Source organism: Pleurodeles waltl, chromosome 11 (assembly GCF_031143425.1).
Source record: "Pleurodeles waltl isolate 20211129_DDA chromosome 11, aPleWal1.hap1.20221129, whole genome shotgun sequence".
Classification (NCBI taxonomy): Eukaryota; Metazoa; Chordata; class Amphibia; order Caudata; family Salamandridae; genus Pleurodeles; species Pleurodeles waltl.
Window position 1 is genome coordinate 798,204,343 of NC_090450.1, and position 16,155 is coordinate 798,220,497.

Here is a 16,155-nt window from a genome sequence, read left to right on the forward strand (position 1 = left end):
TTGCGGTACAACCAGTCCGACCCAGCTTGTAGTATGATCACTCATGCAGCTGTGCTTTGCTTGTGTTTTAATATGTGAAATGTAAGCTTAATATGTACGTTGGTCTGCTATTACCACACCGTATATTCACTGCGCTGTGTTTTTTGCTCTCAATAGGCTGAGTATATGGATGAATAAGTTTCAGTTAGTCGCCAGGAAAAGTGTTGTATTCTACTTATCTAAAATGTTTTTCCCCTTTCTGCTCCCCACCTCCTTCCTCCATGTGGTGCTGCAAATAAATGACTGGAAGACATCCACTGGAGCAGTTTCAATTTATTATAACAAAAAGTCAGATTTATTTTTATGGCCTCTGGTTGTCAATGGCAAGCAACCTCCCTGCACTTGTTTGTGTGCCTGTCTCTCCAGAGGATCTCCTCCTTCCTAAGTGTAAGGACCCAGTCCTGTCAGTCAGCCTGCCACCATACACCTTATTCACCTGTGACCTCATCTTTTGAAGTTATGCAAGGATCCTCCAGGAGCCCGACCCTAATCAAAGCATACATGATCCCTCTAGCCAGCATCATCTGCTCTCATGACATCAACATCCTCTCCTATGCCGACAACAAACAACTCATTCTTACCCTCAGAGACAATGCCTAGTACCCAGATCAAGCTCAATTGCCCACTGGATGAAGACCAACTGACTAAAGCTAAAGCAAGACAGAAATCATGATCTATGGGAAGAGGTCATCACTGGATCTCCACCTGGTGACCAATAGAGCTAGGACTGACACCCACCACCCACACTAAGAACCTCGGGATCATCATCAACAGCAAACTCAACATGGGCTCTGTTAGAAATGGGGTCTTTGGGTGACAGTCAGGTTACCCCCTGTTCAAGCAAGGACCCTCACTCTAGTCAGGGTAAAAGAGAATCACCCTCAGCTAACCCCTGCTTACCCCCTTGGTATCTTGGCAGAGCAGTAGGCTTAACTTCAGAGCGCTAGGTGTAAAGTATTTGTACCAACACACACAGTAACTTAAGGAAAACACTACAAAATGACACAACACCGGTTTAGAAAAATAGGAAATATTTATCCAAACAAAACAAGACCAAAACGACAAAAATCCAGCATACACAAGTCAAGGTATGAATTTTTAAAGATTAAACTCAAAAATAGCGTTTAGAAACAAAAATGCTTCGATGAGATGTTAACACGGCGTTGTGACGGAGTCGTTCCTAACAAGCCGACACCAGAGGCGCCGGACACGGAGTCGTGTAGGCCCCCAAGTACAGTACCTTCGGTGAAGAGGGAAAACAAGCCGATGCGCGAAGTTGGGAATCGCGGCGTCTGTGCGAAACGTTGAACCCGCGCACTTCGAGCGGCGTCGGTCACAACGTGGTGCGGCGACTTCCACGGAGTCGCGGACTTTAGCGGGCTGCAGCGGTGTCGGTGTTGGTGTCGAGCGAAGGTTACGGCATCGGGTGCAGGCGGCGTCACCGGATTCAGCAGCGGCGTCGGTCCGGAGTCGTCCGAAGTCGATTTCCTTGGATTTCCACCAGCTTTCCTTTCAAGGGCCCAAGGACTGGATAGGGCACCACTTGCCAGAGCAGGTGTCTCTCCAGAGACCCCAGGTGCTGGCAGAGAGAAGTCTTTGCTGTCCCTGATACTTCAAACAATAGGAGGCAAGCTCTAACTCAAGCCCTTGGAGATTCTTCACAAGATGGAAGGCACACAAAGTCCAGTCTTTGCCCTCTTACTCTGGCAAAAGCAGCACTGCAGAAAAGCTCCACAAAGCACAGTCACAGGCAGGGCAGCACTTCTTCCTCAGCTATCAGCTCTTCTCCAGGCAGAGGTTCCTCTTGGTTCCAGAAGTGTTTCTAAAGTCTGTAGATTTGGGTGCCCTTCTTATACCCATTTTAGTCTTTGAAGTCACCTTTCTTCAAAGGGGACACACACCTACTTGTGAAATCCTGCCTTGCCCAGGCAAGGCCTCAGACACACACCAGGGGGTTGGAGTCTGCATTGTCAGAGGCAGGCACAGTCCTTTCAGATGAGAGTGACCACTCCACCCCTCCCTCCTAGCAGAGATGGCTAATCAGGAAATGCAGGTTACACCCCAGCTCCCTTTGTGTCACTGTCTAGTGCGAGGTGAAAAACAACCCAACTGTCACTGACCCAGACAGGGAATCCACAAACAAGGCAGAGTCACAGAATGGTTTAAGCAAGAAAATGCTCACTTTCTAAAAGTGGCATTTTCAAACGCACAATCTTAAAATCAACTTTACTAAAAGATGTATTTTTAAATTGTGAGTTCAGGGACCCCAAACTCCACATGTCCATCTACTCTCTAGGGGAATCTACACTTTAATCATATTTAAAGGTAGCCCCCATATTATCCTATGAGAGATACAGGTCTTGCAACAGTGAAAAACGAACTTGGCAGTATTTCACTGTCAGGACATATAAACCACATTACTATATGTCCTACCTTATCCATACACTGCACCCTGCCCTTGGGGCTACCTAGGGCCTACCTTAGGGGTGCCTTACATGTAAGAAAAGGGAAGGTTTAGGCCTGGCAAGTGGGTACACTTGCCAAGTCGAATTTACAGTGTAAAAATACACAAAGAGACACTGCAGTGGCAGGTCTGGGACATGATTACAGGGTTACTTGTGTGGGTGACACAACCAGTGCTGCAGGTCCACTAGTAACATTTGATTTACAGGCCCTGGGCACCTCTAGTGCACTTTACTAGGGACTTAACAATAAAACAAATATGCCAATCATGGAGAACCAATTACGTACACATTTTAAACAGGAGCACTTGCACTTTAGCACTGGTTAGCTATGGTAAAGTGCCCAGAGTAACAAAAACAGTAAAATCAGAGTCCAGCACACATCAACAACCTGGGGAACAGAGGCAAAAAGTTAAGGGAGACCACGCCAAGGATGAAAAGTCTAACAGGCTCCAAAACCAATACTGCGACAGCCTCATGTCTCCATTGCCAGAAGATAATGAGGAAGATTTTCAAATGGCTCCCAATGAGCACACATAGAACTGTCATACAAGCCCTTGCCACAAGGAAGCTAGACTATGGGAACACCCTACATCCTGTGATCAACAAAATACTCACCAGAAGGCTGATGACCTTTCAGAATTCAGAGGCCAAAATCAATCTTAACCACCCACTCCACACTCACACCACTCCTAAAGAAGCTCCACAATCTCCTCGTTGACAAACAAGCACAATTCACACTCCTCAATCACACACACTTTCAAAGTATTATGTACCTCTGGCTCAACTTTCCCCAGCAATCACATCTGCTTTTACAAACCTTCCAGACACCGCCACTCATCTGGACTCCTACTTGCACAAATGCGACCCATATGGAAAAACAGATTTCTCTGTCGAGCTTTCTCCTACCTCGCTCCAAACGCATGGAATGACCTGCCACTTCACTTAAGAGGCTCCTCCTCACTTCTTGAATTCTGCAAGAAGCTGAAGACCTGGCTTTTTGAGTAGTCCTACTAGGTCCTAGGTGTGGTTAGAATCCCACCTGTGCAGTGCCTGAATACTCTCCTGGGTGATAGTGCGCTCTACAAATCTGCATAACAGAACCTAACAATTGCAAACTAAGATTTTAATGGTGCTTTACTTATTCTAGGTTATTTTTGCCTTAATATTTTCAGAATTCATATCTTTGATTCTCGTTATCTGATTTTAATAATTTTGTTATATTTTTCTTTAGTTTTCTAAACTGGGTTGGGAAATATTGATTTTTTTCTTTATATTTCTAAATGGTGTTGTTTTCATTGTACATTTTTATAGTAGTGTTAATGCATTGTTTTTTACATTAAAATTATTCATATTGCTTAAACTTAACACACATTTCACTGAGTACTTCCTGCTCTTTGTGCCATAGCTATTAGGGTTTGAGCAGAGATTCACGAGAGGCAACCCTCTGTTTTTCTCATTGCTTGGTTTGGGCACGCAGAGCAGCAGAATGTGTTGTTGTGCTGAATGTGTGTGGTAGCTTTGTTGTAGTGTATTGTGTATGATGTGATGTGTGCACTCTAGCATAACATGCATGAAGGGAGGGTCGGACTGGGATAGAAAAAAAGCCCGGACATCAAACTAAAAGTGGCCAGAATTAGTGAATAACATAACTAAAATCAGAGCACTTTTTAAACTTGTTAAGACAGGCTGTATAAGTGTTTTGCAAGGTAAGGAAGACTGCATGCATTTGTGCTTCCTGCAGGCAGTGTTTGTGGTAATATCAGGGAAATAAACAGAACAGTCGACCCACCAGACCATTCATTGGCCGACAGAGACAAAACATGCCCATCCACTGGCATGTCAGAACATCCCTCCAGGCACTGGCCGATTGCCCTACAAGCCAGTCCGACCGGCGTGTAGTATGATCGGTCATGCGGGTGTGCTTTGCTTGTGTTTTAATGTGTGTGAAATGTAAGTTTAAAATGAACGTGTGTCTGCTATCTCCATGACATATATTCGCTGCGCTGTGTGTTTTGCTCTGAGTAGGATGCGTGTATGGGTGGGTACGTTTCAGCTAGTCGTCAGGGAAAGTGCTGTGTTCTACTCATCTAAAATGTTTTTCCCCTTTCTGCTCTCCATCTGCTTCCTCTATGTGGCTGTGCAAATAAATGACTGGAAGACGTCCACTGGAGCAGTTTGAAGTTTTTTGTAACAAAAAGTCAGATTTATTTTTACAGCATCTGGTTGTCACTGGCAGGCAACCTCCCTGCACTTGTTTGTGTGACCGCCTCTCCAGAGAAAGATGAGTCGGACACGAAGCTTATTCTGAGACACTATTTTAATTGTTTCCTGTAAATGTAAGTTTGTGAGGCGACCCTAGGGAAGCCGCATATACATTTCACAGAAAGGGCAGCGCAACGGTCATCATTCAAAGCCCCTTCGAACATTTACTCGCATTTCCTCAAGTAGCAGCAAGCGCCGAATCCAACACGCTGCTGGTAAAATGACCCCAGTCCCTCTTCTCCCAACCGTGAAATGTCGCTCCTCGCTGGCAGAAACTTGGGAATCCATCGGGAGGCCTGATGAGACCCGTGAGAGGGGCTGCATGCATGTTTAACAAGCAGGGGATAACGATGAGCCATCCGCGGGCGCGCGCCCATCCATCATCGGCACGCGGTGACGTCTGCCCATCGATTCCTGCCAGCGAGAAATATCAGCCTCCGCTGCGCCGACATGAATACGGGCATCACTCAGGACCCTCGAGAGCGCCGGACATGATAGGCCAGTATCAATAACGTGTGAGGTGGACAGCGAAAGAGCACTCGCAACCTTCGCCACCTCCGCACTGCCACATACAACACATCTGCGAAATCTGCCGAACCTGCGAATAATACCCGTCGGAATGGGAATACCGTTATGGGGCACTGTTGAGGGTCCCCTGGACTGGGGATACATATGTATAACTAAGGTCTCGGTGGACAAAATTTCGCCGCGAGCATATTAATTAACCCCTTCGCTGCCAGGCCTTTTCCCCCTCCTGTGCCAGGCCTTTTTTTTCCTATTTGGGGCAGTTCACGCTTAGGCCCTCATAACTTTTTGTCCACATAAGCTAACCAAGCCAAATTTGCATCCTTTTTTTCCAACATCCTAGGGATTCTAGAGGTACCCAGACTTTGTGGGTTCCCCTGAAGGAGGCCAAGAAATTAGCCAAAATACAGTGAAAATTTAGTTTTTTTCAAAAAAATTGGAAAAAAGTGGCTACAGAAGAAGGCTTGTGGTTTTTCCCCTGAAAATGGCATCAACAAAGGGTTTGCGGTGCTAAACTCAGCAGCTTCCCAGCTTTCAGGAACAGGCAGACTTGAATCAGAAAACCCAATTTTTCAACACAATTTTGGCATTTTACTGGGATGTACCCCATTTTTGCAATTTTTTGTGCTTTCAGCCTCCTTCCAGTCAGTGACAGAAATGGGCATGAAACCAATGCTGGATCCCAGAAACCTAAACATTTCTGAAAAGTAGACAAAATTCTGAATTCAGCAAGGGGTCATTTGTGTAGATCCTACAAGGGTTTCCTACAGAAAATAACAACTGAAAAAGAAAAATATTGAAATTGAGGTGAAAAAAACATCAATTTTTCTCTACGTTTTACTCTGTAACTTTTCCCTGCAATGTCAGATTATCGAAAGCAATATACCGTTACGTCTGCTGGACTCCTCTGGTTGCAGGGATATATAGGGCTTGTAGGTTCATCAAGAACCCGAGGAACACAGAGCCAATAAATGAGCTGCACCCTGCAGTGCGTTTTCATTCTATACCGGGTATACAGCAATTCATTTGCTGAAATATAAAGAGTAAAAAATTGCTATCAAGAAAACCTTTGAATTTCCAAAAAGGGCACAAGATAAGGTGTTGAGGAGCAGTGGTTATTTGCACATCTCTGAATTCCGGGGTGACCATACTAGCATGTGAATTACAGGGCATTGCTCAAATAGATGTCTTTTTTACACACTCTCCTATATTTGGAAGGAAAAAATATAGAGAAAGACAAGGGGCAATAACACTTGTTTTGCTAATCGATGTTCCCCTAAGTCTCCCGATAAAAATGATACCTCACTTGTGTGGGTAGGCCTAGCGCCCGCGACAGGAAACGCCCCAAAACGCAACGTGGACACATCCCATTTTTTTGAAAGAAGACAGAGGTGTTTTTTGCAAAGTGCCTACCTGTAGATTATGGCCTCTAGCTCAGCCGGCACCTAGGGAAACCTACCAAACCAGTGCATTTCTGAAAACTAGAGACCTAGGGGAATCCAAGATGGGGTGACTTGTGGGGCTCGGACCAGGTTCTGTTACCCAGAATCCTTTGCAAACCTCAAAATTTGGCTAAAAAAACACATGTTCCTCACATTTCTGTGGCAGAAAGTTCTGGAATCTGAGAGGAGCCACAAATTTCCTTTCAACCAGCGTTCCCCCAAGTCTCTCGATAAAAATGATACCTCACTTGTGTGGGTAGGCCTAGCGCCTGCGACAGGAAACGCCCCAAAGCGCAACGTGGACACATCCAATTTTTTGAAAGAAAACAGAGGTGTTTTTTGCGAAGTGCCTACCTGTAGATTTTGGCCTCTAGCTCAGCCGGCACCTAGGGAAACCAACCAAACCTGTGCATTTCTGAAAACTAGAGACCTAGGGGAATCCAATATGGGGTGACTTGCGGGGTTCGAACCAGGTTCTGTTACCCAGAATCCTTTGCAAACCTCAAAATTTGGCTAAAAAAACACATGTTCCTCACATTTCTGTGGCAGAAAGTTCTAGAATCTGAGAGGAGCCACAAATTTACTTCCACCCAGCATTCCCCCAAGTCTCCCGATAAAAATGATACCTCACTTGTGTGGGTAGGCCTAGCGCCCGCGACAGGAAACGCCCCAAAGCGCAACGTGGACACATCCAATTTCTTGAAAGAAAACAGAGGTGTTTTTTGCGAAGTGCCTACCTGTAGATTTTGGCCTCTAGCTCAGCCGGCACCTAGGGAAACCGACTAAACCTGTGCATTTCTGAAAACTAGAGACCTAGGGGAATCCAAGATGGGGTGACTTGTGGGGCTCGGACCAGGTTCTGTTACCCAGAATCCTTTGCAAACCCCAAAATTTGGCTAAAAAAACACATGTTCCTCACATTTCTGTGGCAGAAAGTTCTGGAATCTGAGAAGAGCCACAAATTTCCTTCCACCCAGCGTTCCCCCAAGTTTCCCGATAAAAATGATACCTCACTTGTGTGGGTAGGCCTAGCGCCCGCGACAGGAAACACCCCAAAGCGCATTGTGGACACATCTAATTTTTTGAAAGAAAACAGAGATGATTTTTGCGAAGTGCCTACCTGTAGATTTTGGCCTCTAGCTCAGCCGGCACCTAGGGAAACCTACCAAACCTGTGCATTTCTGAAAACTAGAGACCTAGGGAAATCCAAGATGGGGTGACTTGCGGGGCTCGGACCAGGTTCTGTTATCCAGAATCCTTTGCAAACCTCAAAATTTGGCTAAAAAAACACATGTTCCTCACATTTCTGTGGCAGAAAGTTCTGGAATCTGAGAGGAGCCACAAATTTCCTTCCACCCAGTGTTCCCCCAAGTTTCCCGATAAAAATGATACCTCACTTGTGTGGGTAGGCCTAGCGCCCGCGACAGGAAACGCCCCAAAGCGCATCGTGGACACATCCAATTTTTTTAAAGAAAACAGAGATGATTTTTGCGAAGTGCCTACCTGTAGATTTTGGCCTCTAGCTCAGCCGGCACGTAGGGAAACCTACCAAACCTGTGCATTTCTGAAAACTAGAGACCTAGGGGAATCCAAGATGGGGTGACTTGCGGGGCTCGGACCAGGTTCTGTTACCCAGAATCCTTTGCAAACCTCAAAATATGGCTAAAAAAACACATGTTCCTCACATTTCTGTGGCAGAAAGTTCTGGAATCTGAGAGAAGCCACAAATTGCCTTCCACCCAGCGTTCCCCCAAGTCTCCCGATAAAAATGATACCTCACTTGTGTGGGTAGGCCTAGCGCCCGCGACAGGAAACGCCCCAAAGCGCAACGTGAACACATCCAATTTTTTGAAAGAAAACAGAGGTGTTTTTTGCGAAGTGCCTACCTGTAGATTTTGGCATCTAGCTCAGCCGGCACCTAGGGAAACCTACCAAACCTGTGCATTTCTGAAAACTAGAGACCTAGGGGAATCCAAGATGGGGTGACTTACGGGGCTCAGACCAGGTTCTGTTACCCAGAATCCTTTGCAAACCTCAAAATTTGGCTAAAAAAACACATGTTCCTCAAATTTCTGTGGCAGAAAGTTCTGGAATCTGAGCGGAGCCACAAATTTCCTTCCACCCAGCGTTCCCCCAAGTCTCCCGATAAAAATGATACCTCACTTGTGTGGGTAGGACTAGCGCCCACAAAAGGAAATGGCCCAAAACACAACGTGGACACATCACATTTTTTTATAAAAAGCAGTGCCTACCTGTGGATTTTGGCCTGTAGCTCAGCCGGCACCTGGGGAAACCTAGCAAACCAGCGCATTTTTGATAACTAGAAACCCAGGGGAATCCAAGATGGGGTGACTTGCGGGGCTCTGACCAGGTTATGTTACCCAGAATCCTTTGCAAACATCAAAATTTGGCCAAAAAAACACTATTTCCTCTCATTTCGGTGACAGAAAGTTCTGGAATCTGAGAGAAGCCACAAATTTCCTTCCACCCAGCGTTCCCCTAAGTCTCTCGATAAAAATGGTACCTCACTTCTGTGGATAGGCCTAGCGCCCACGAAAGGAAATGGCCCAAAACACAACGTGGACACAACATATTTTTTCACAGAAAACAGAGGTGTTTTTTGCAAGGTGCCTACCTGTGGAGTTTGGCCTGTAGCTCAGCCGGCCCCCGGGGGGGGGGGCAGAAATGGCCTAAAATAAATTTGCCCCCCCGGACCCCCCCCTCCCCCCGAAGCGACCCTTGCCTACGGGGTCGCTCCCCCTGCGTGACATTGGCACCAAAAAACAAATCCCTGGTGCCTAGTGGTTTCTGCCCCCTTGGGGGCAGACTGACCTAAAATCGGCCAATCTGCCCCCAAAGGGGGCAGAAATGGTCTAAATACAATTTGCCCCCCAGGGCAGCGACCCTTGCCTGATGGGTCGCTACCCAGCTCTAAAAAAACAAACAAAAAAAAAAAAAAAAAGATTGCCCTGGCGCCTAGAGGTTTCTGCCCCCCCTGGGGGCAGATCGGCCTAATAATAGGCCGATCTGCCCCCAGGGGGGGCAGAAATGGCCTAAAATAAATTTGCCTCCCCAGGGAGCGACCCTTGCCTAAGGGGTCGCTCCCCTTGCGTGAAATTCACGCAAAGAAAAAACTCCCTGGTGTCTAGTGGTTTCTGCTCCCCTTGGGGGCAGATTGGCCTCATCAAAATAGGCCAATCTGCCCCCAAGGGGGGCAGAAATGGCCTAAATATAATTTTCCCCCAAGGGGAGCGACCCTTGCCTAAGGGATCGCTCCCCACCTAAAAAAATAAAATGAAACATAAAAAATAAATAAATAAAAAAAAAAGGTCCCTGGTGCCTAGAGGTTTCTGCCCCCAGGGGGGGCAGAAAAGGCCTTCCCGAAAAAATGCCCCCCATGGGAGCGACCCTTGCCCAAGGGGTCGCTCCCTTATGTGAATTTCAGGAAAAAAAAAAATCCCTGGTGTCTAGTGGGGTTTCCTTTTGAAACCCTCGGAGAGACTTCAAAGGGAAGGAAATACTTTTCCTTCCCTTTGAAGCCCCTCCGGGCCTCCCCCAGTGATTGAAAGAGAAATGCAAAGCATTTCTCTTTCAATCGCGCTGGAAGCAGAGCTTCCAGCGCGATGGGGGAGGCCCCTGTGACAAATCAGTGCGCGCTGACGTCACAGGGGGGGGCGGTGGGGGGCTGGGATGGAAGGGGAAGGTCTTCCCCTTCCATCCCCGCCTTGGGGGGGAGGGGGGTGCACGGGGGCGCGCTAGCGCTCCCCCAAGTTTCCCTGTGCCTTGGACGAGGTGATCTCGTCCAAGGCACAGGGGAACTGTAGCCTTGGACGAGATCATCTCGTTCAAGGCACAGAAGCGGTTAATTCCGGCAACCAAAATAATTTGATGCAGTCAATGCGGTCAGTTACACTTACACATATGTTCTAGCCACCATTCTTGTATACTCTGGACAACAGTAAATATGACTTTGTTATATTTAATCCTGCTAGGATGATGACGTGGCAGCAACATCGCCTGGTTGTCAAGTTAGCGGACAAAGAGACTAATAGCTCTTGAACGTATCTATGCTTAGTTATGTCACCTTTTGCTGGCCTGTGCCAGCCTCTCCTCTTGTGACTTAAACGCTCGGGAGCTCTACGGGATGCCAGCATCTTCTGCACAAAGGAGGACAATGGTGGAATATGAATAGAACAAACAGTTTTGGTTCACAGAGAAGAAGGCACAGCAATATACATATAATTAAAGGCATGTATGAGGCATGCTGCTATCACTGCTAACACAGTGAGGCATAACAAAAATGTCTGAACATCACTCATGACCCCAGCTATATAGAGTTGGGATCTGTTGCTGTTCATTCGACACCTAATTGCCCTTACCCATAAGTGCCTGGGGCTATCATGGAAAGAAAATAAACATCCTCACTACTGTTTCTGGAACATAGTGTGATTTTTACTACTACAACCAACTACCCCTTGTATGCCTTTTTAGGTTGAGTGCACAAGTGCTTTGACCTGTTGTAAGAATTTTGGGCTTTTAACCACACCCATCACTTTCACTCTTTCGTGAGCTTGCCTTCAAAAATCCCCTGATGTCATTGGTAATTGCTTTACGTTTGCCCCACCTTGGTCAGTTTTCTTACCGCCTTGCAGACTGACCCTGATACATGGATAATTGCATGAATGCCGATTTACTTCTCAGAGGGTGAACTATTTTTTTTCTTTTGTCTCTCCCCTTCATGCTCCATAGCAGCCATGGCCCTCGTGCTCCCAGCGCCAATAGAGCAAACTCCATTGGAGCAGTGGTCACATTGTTCACACTGTTACCTAATCAGAGTAACTACTTTTGGCTTTCCCCAAAACACCTATAATTGATAAATGATTTACTAAAAAACACAGAAATCCTGCAATGCAGCTCGCCTCAATATTCACTGCACTTGAGAAAAGTCGCCCCATAATGCTTTGCAAGCATTCTTTTTCAAAAGGTTTTGGCCCATAACTCAGTGGTGGTGATCCTAGCGTAATGGGGACTGCACCAAAACGTTTAGCATGACACACATCATTTTTTCAGGGTCCCCACAGTAGGTTAGTGGGGACCCCAAAATAATAACCCCCTCCACCATTCAGTCCCTTTTTAAGCTTTCTCATGGTTGGAACTTTTATTTTAGAGCTGGGAGTAGTTTGTGTTCTAAAGGCCTTAGTATTGGAGTAGGCTTAAAAATGTGTAAGGAGATATGCCCTCTAGTGGCTAAATATATGGTTGTGCTACATGACTGTGCCATTATACTTTCAAGGGGTATGCTGTCTAGGGGCTAATTATATGGTTACATGATTATGTTTCTTCTGATATTTTTATTGTGGTCTTCTCTAGGGGCTGTTCTGAGCATTACAGTCAACATACTACAATATTTGCTGTACTCCGTCATCCCATAACGCTTTGCAGGGCATTCTTTTACAAAATTAATTGCTCATAATTCTTGCCTGTGGTGGTCCTAGGACAATGGGACCACCTTCAAAACGATCACCACAACCTGCTCTTTCTAGATCATCTCTGGGTCCCCACACTAGGTTAGCTGGGACCCAAAAATAATAACTCCACCCCTCCATTCAATGTCTTTTTAATCCCTCTCTTGGCTAGAACTTTTGATTTACAGCTGAGAGCAATTTGTGTTGTAAGGGTCTTGTTTATAATATCATTGCAGTAGGCCCTCTAGTCCTGAAAATGTGTAATGCACTACACTCTCTAGGGGCTAAATATATGGTTACACTGCAATATTTTTATTCATTTTCCTTTCATGTGGTTATGTCCAATAGGGGTTAATTCTATGGTAACATGACCATGTTACTTACAAATGTTAGCTTTATTGTGGTGTCTTCTAGGGGCTGTTCTGAGCATTACAGTCTAATGCCAAATGTTTTTTTCTCCAATAAAGGGTTTTATTGGGTTTTTATGATAATTTTATGTGTTTTATTAATCTCTCCTCATTGCAATTATGACCATGATTTAGGCCAACCTAACATCCTTATTACACTATGACTCTTTGAAGACTCTTGATATGTTTGGCTGACCCTTCTAGTTTATTTCTCTCTGTACTCCTCAGTGGCTGTCTTATTTTGGGAATTGTGTTAGCCAGCCAGCAACTCTAATGGTGTGGTGGTGAAAGTGGTATTCTATTGGAATTAGCATGACAGATTAAAATTAGTATGCGAAATGGCAGCTTTTTCATTTTTGGCTGCACATAGAGGAAGAATGTAAACAGAAGTTCTTTAGTTATATGCAGGGCTACTGGAATTATGTGGCAGGGTTGACCAGTTTATGTGGCAAGAAAAGTCCAGTTATGAATTTTCTATGCCAATAGCTCTAACCCAAGCGAATGCGAAACACATTGCATTGCAAATGCTTGCTTTAGAATCCAGTGGGAACAAAGATGAGAAGAAATAGAGAGGAATAGCTCTGACTAGGCAGAAAAGGGGCTCGATCGGAGAGAAAAATAACAAGCCCGTCCACATTCAAGCATGTCATGATGGCAAGAAGCTGAAGAGACACGATTAAGGCAAGATGTGTGTAAGGAGGGGCAGGAAACAAAAAGGCCGGAAGCAAAGGAACAGAGTCAAAGGAAATTAGGAGAGTTGGGAACCTCAGTCTAGGGACTGAGACCACACCCACTGGCACGTTGAATCTATGTCTGTGTCTGAATGGGAGTCCAGAGTCATTAGGCACAGCCAAGCCTCCCTGAGTTTTTCATTATTCCCTATACAGTTTGACCTGTCAATTTTCATGTGGTGCTGAGTGCTTAAGAGTAGAGACCTAGGCACCTCCTGCCTGGGAATAGGAGGCCTTTGTATTGTGTCCATCCTTTTCACGGACATTTCACAGCCTGCACCACACTACATTAACAATCAACACCACAGATGCAATTGGCAAAATGCCATGACATTTTGTCAGGAGAGTATAGTGGTATGGAGGTGCACCCCGTGAAGAAATTAGAAAGTGAGGGCACAGGAGAAGCACCTTCAATAAAGAGAAGACAAAGTGTGGACACCCTCAAATAACAAACAAAAGCAAACGGTGAAAACACACAATCGACCAGAAAAGAGAGGGCACACAAAGTCTTCCAACCTCAAATTAGCAAAGTAGGCATTAGGTGTCATGGCAACCGTGGTGGAGTGGGCTCTAAAAAGAGAAGTACTAGTGCCAGCCATGATTTCTAGTACTCAAGAGCAAGAGAGGGGCTGCAAACAGGTTTAAAGGGCTTCCTGAATGGGATGAGAAGCTCACTCAAAGGAAGCCTAGTAGGGCTGGTCCTAGAGAGGCCTTCATTGAGACAAGACACAACACCTACAGAAGGAGAGAAGGAAAAATAGAGATAAAATACATAACAGGAAGCTGGTGTTGTCTAAACTGATATGTAAAACATGATTCTGTCTGAGGAAAAGTTGAGACCAGAGACAGAGAGAGATCAGACATTCCCTTTTCAGGAGATGATGCAGAGGAGAGATAAAGATTTTAGGCTATCGCCCTTAAAAGGAAAGAAAGGAATTAGGGACAGCTTCAGAAGAAAATCGAGAACTTTTGAGACTTTCCAGTTGAAGGAGTAAAACCCAATGAATCTGCTGAATTTCTCAGAGAAAGTGCTTCCACACTGATTGAAATGTGGAAGGGTGAGTGAATATGACAATGAATCAATGGAGTGCATGGATGAATTTGTGATTGTTGGATTTCATGGATAATTAATGGGTGAATGAATGCATGGATGCATGGGAAAGAACGTTCGGATCTGTTGGGACTCTGCAACTTAATTAACTGCCTATGCTGCTGCAATGCTAGGCAGAAATAAACGTATCCATATCCTACAGAGCAAAGAACAATGAAAATAAAGAGGCATCCCATGCACCAGTAACACAACAGCAGCACCTGTCGCCTGTGCCAGAGATTAGCAAGGTGAGGGCCTTAAATGCACAAGGGTTTGCATAAAGTAGCCCATAGTTTTTATTATACCCAGGAGGAGATTGGTTCCCCCTTGCAGGGTCATGTTCTCTCCTCCCCCAGGGGCTACTTTGTTCTTCGAGATGGATTGACTGTAGGTTGTCGGAGATAAAGGGACTCTCCCGAAGGAGGGCGGAGTAGCCTGGACTATCTGTGCCCAACCAGGGGTTGGTCTTTGGTAGGAAGGGACAAGAGGTTTATAAGGGTGGAACCCCAACTGAGCCCTCTTTGTCTCTTTTCCCATTGCACCGAAGCATCAAATTCCCACCAACCCATCCCAAAGATTCTTCATAGCAGAAGAAGCCAAAAATGCAGTAAAAGGAAAGATTAGAGATAAAATGATGGCACCTACTGTTGAATTGAAATTGGCCTAAACTCCCTTTGATGGGGGTTGCAGGCTGGCTTGACTGGAAGGTGAGCCTGCTGGTAACCTTTGCCTTGTAGTTCTACCATGGGTTGCTCACATCATGATGTCATCATTTGCAGTGAGGCCTGTGATATGCCTTTATTATTGGTGGCTCTCCCTGGTTATTTGATTTCAGTGTTGTACATTCCTGATATGCCACATTGCAAAAAGAAGTAATATAACGCCCATGATGAATATATTTTGACAACAATGTTAGAAAAAGGAAGTTACTCCAAGTTGATCAAGATGTTAAGACTTGCAATCTTGTCATGATGTCAAAGTCTAGAAGATGTGTTATCACTTTCTTACTGTCCTAATGTCTATCATGTCTTATTCTTCACATTTCAAACTGTGTATCCAAGGTATTGGGAGCAAGTTAAAATTGTTGTGCTTTACCCACTACTTCAGAGGTTTATGGCTGATGTAATAAAATAAGCTATGTTTGCCTACTACCAAACAGTGGGTATGTCTATTTGTGTGAAAAATACCTGTGTGTGTACTATACATGTGTGAAAGGCCTATAGCCACCAGCAAACGAGTACTCTACAATGGTCAACAGAAAACCAGAGTCTAGAACCGGAGTCACCAGTACACAGAACTTAGAAATTAAGGTGAGTGGAAGACAGGATATTGATGACAAGACACTAACAACAAATACAAAGTGCACAGATGTGAATATACCAGCAAAACAGAGTTTAGACTTGCTTGTGCTACACGCTGGTAAGGACTGTCTAAATTCACCAGCCATTGTGTGACTTAGTCAACAGCACACCTCATGTGCTTTTAATTGTATTTAGCACGCAGAGATCTTATGTTACAATACATGAAAAATAAACTAGAACTTGTGTGTGACACGGTCAAACAATGATCACAATTCAGTCTCTGATAAGTAGAATAATCAAAAGTGCCTCTGCCAATAGCAGCCCCACTCCACGTCAATTAATGACACAAGAATAAAGCCCTGACAGAAACAGTGACTGCTGACGTTGCCCAACCTACCTCATAGTTCCACTCTAAATCCTGCTTCAAG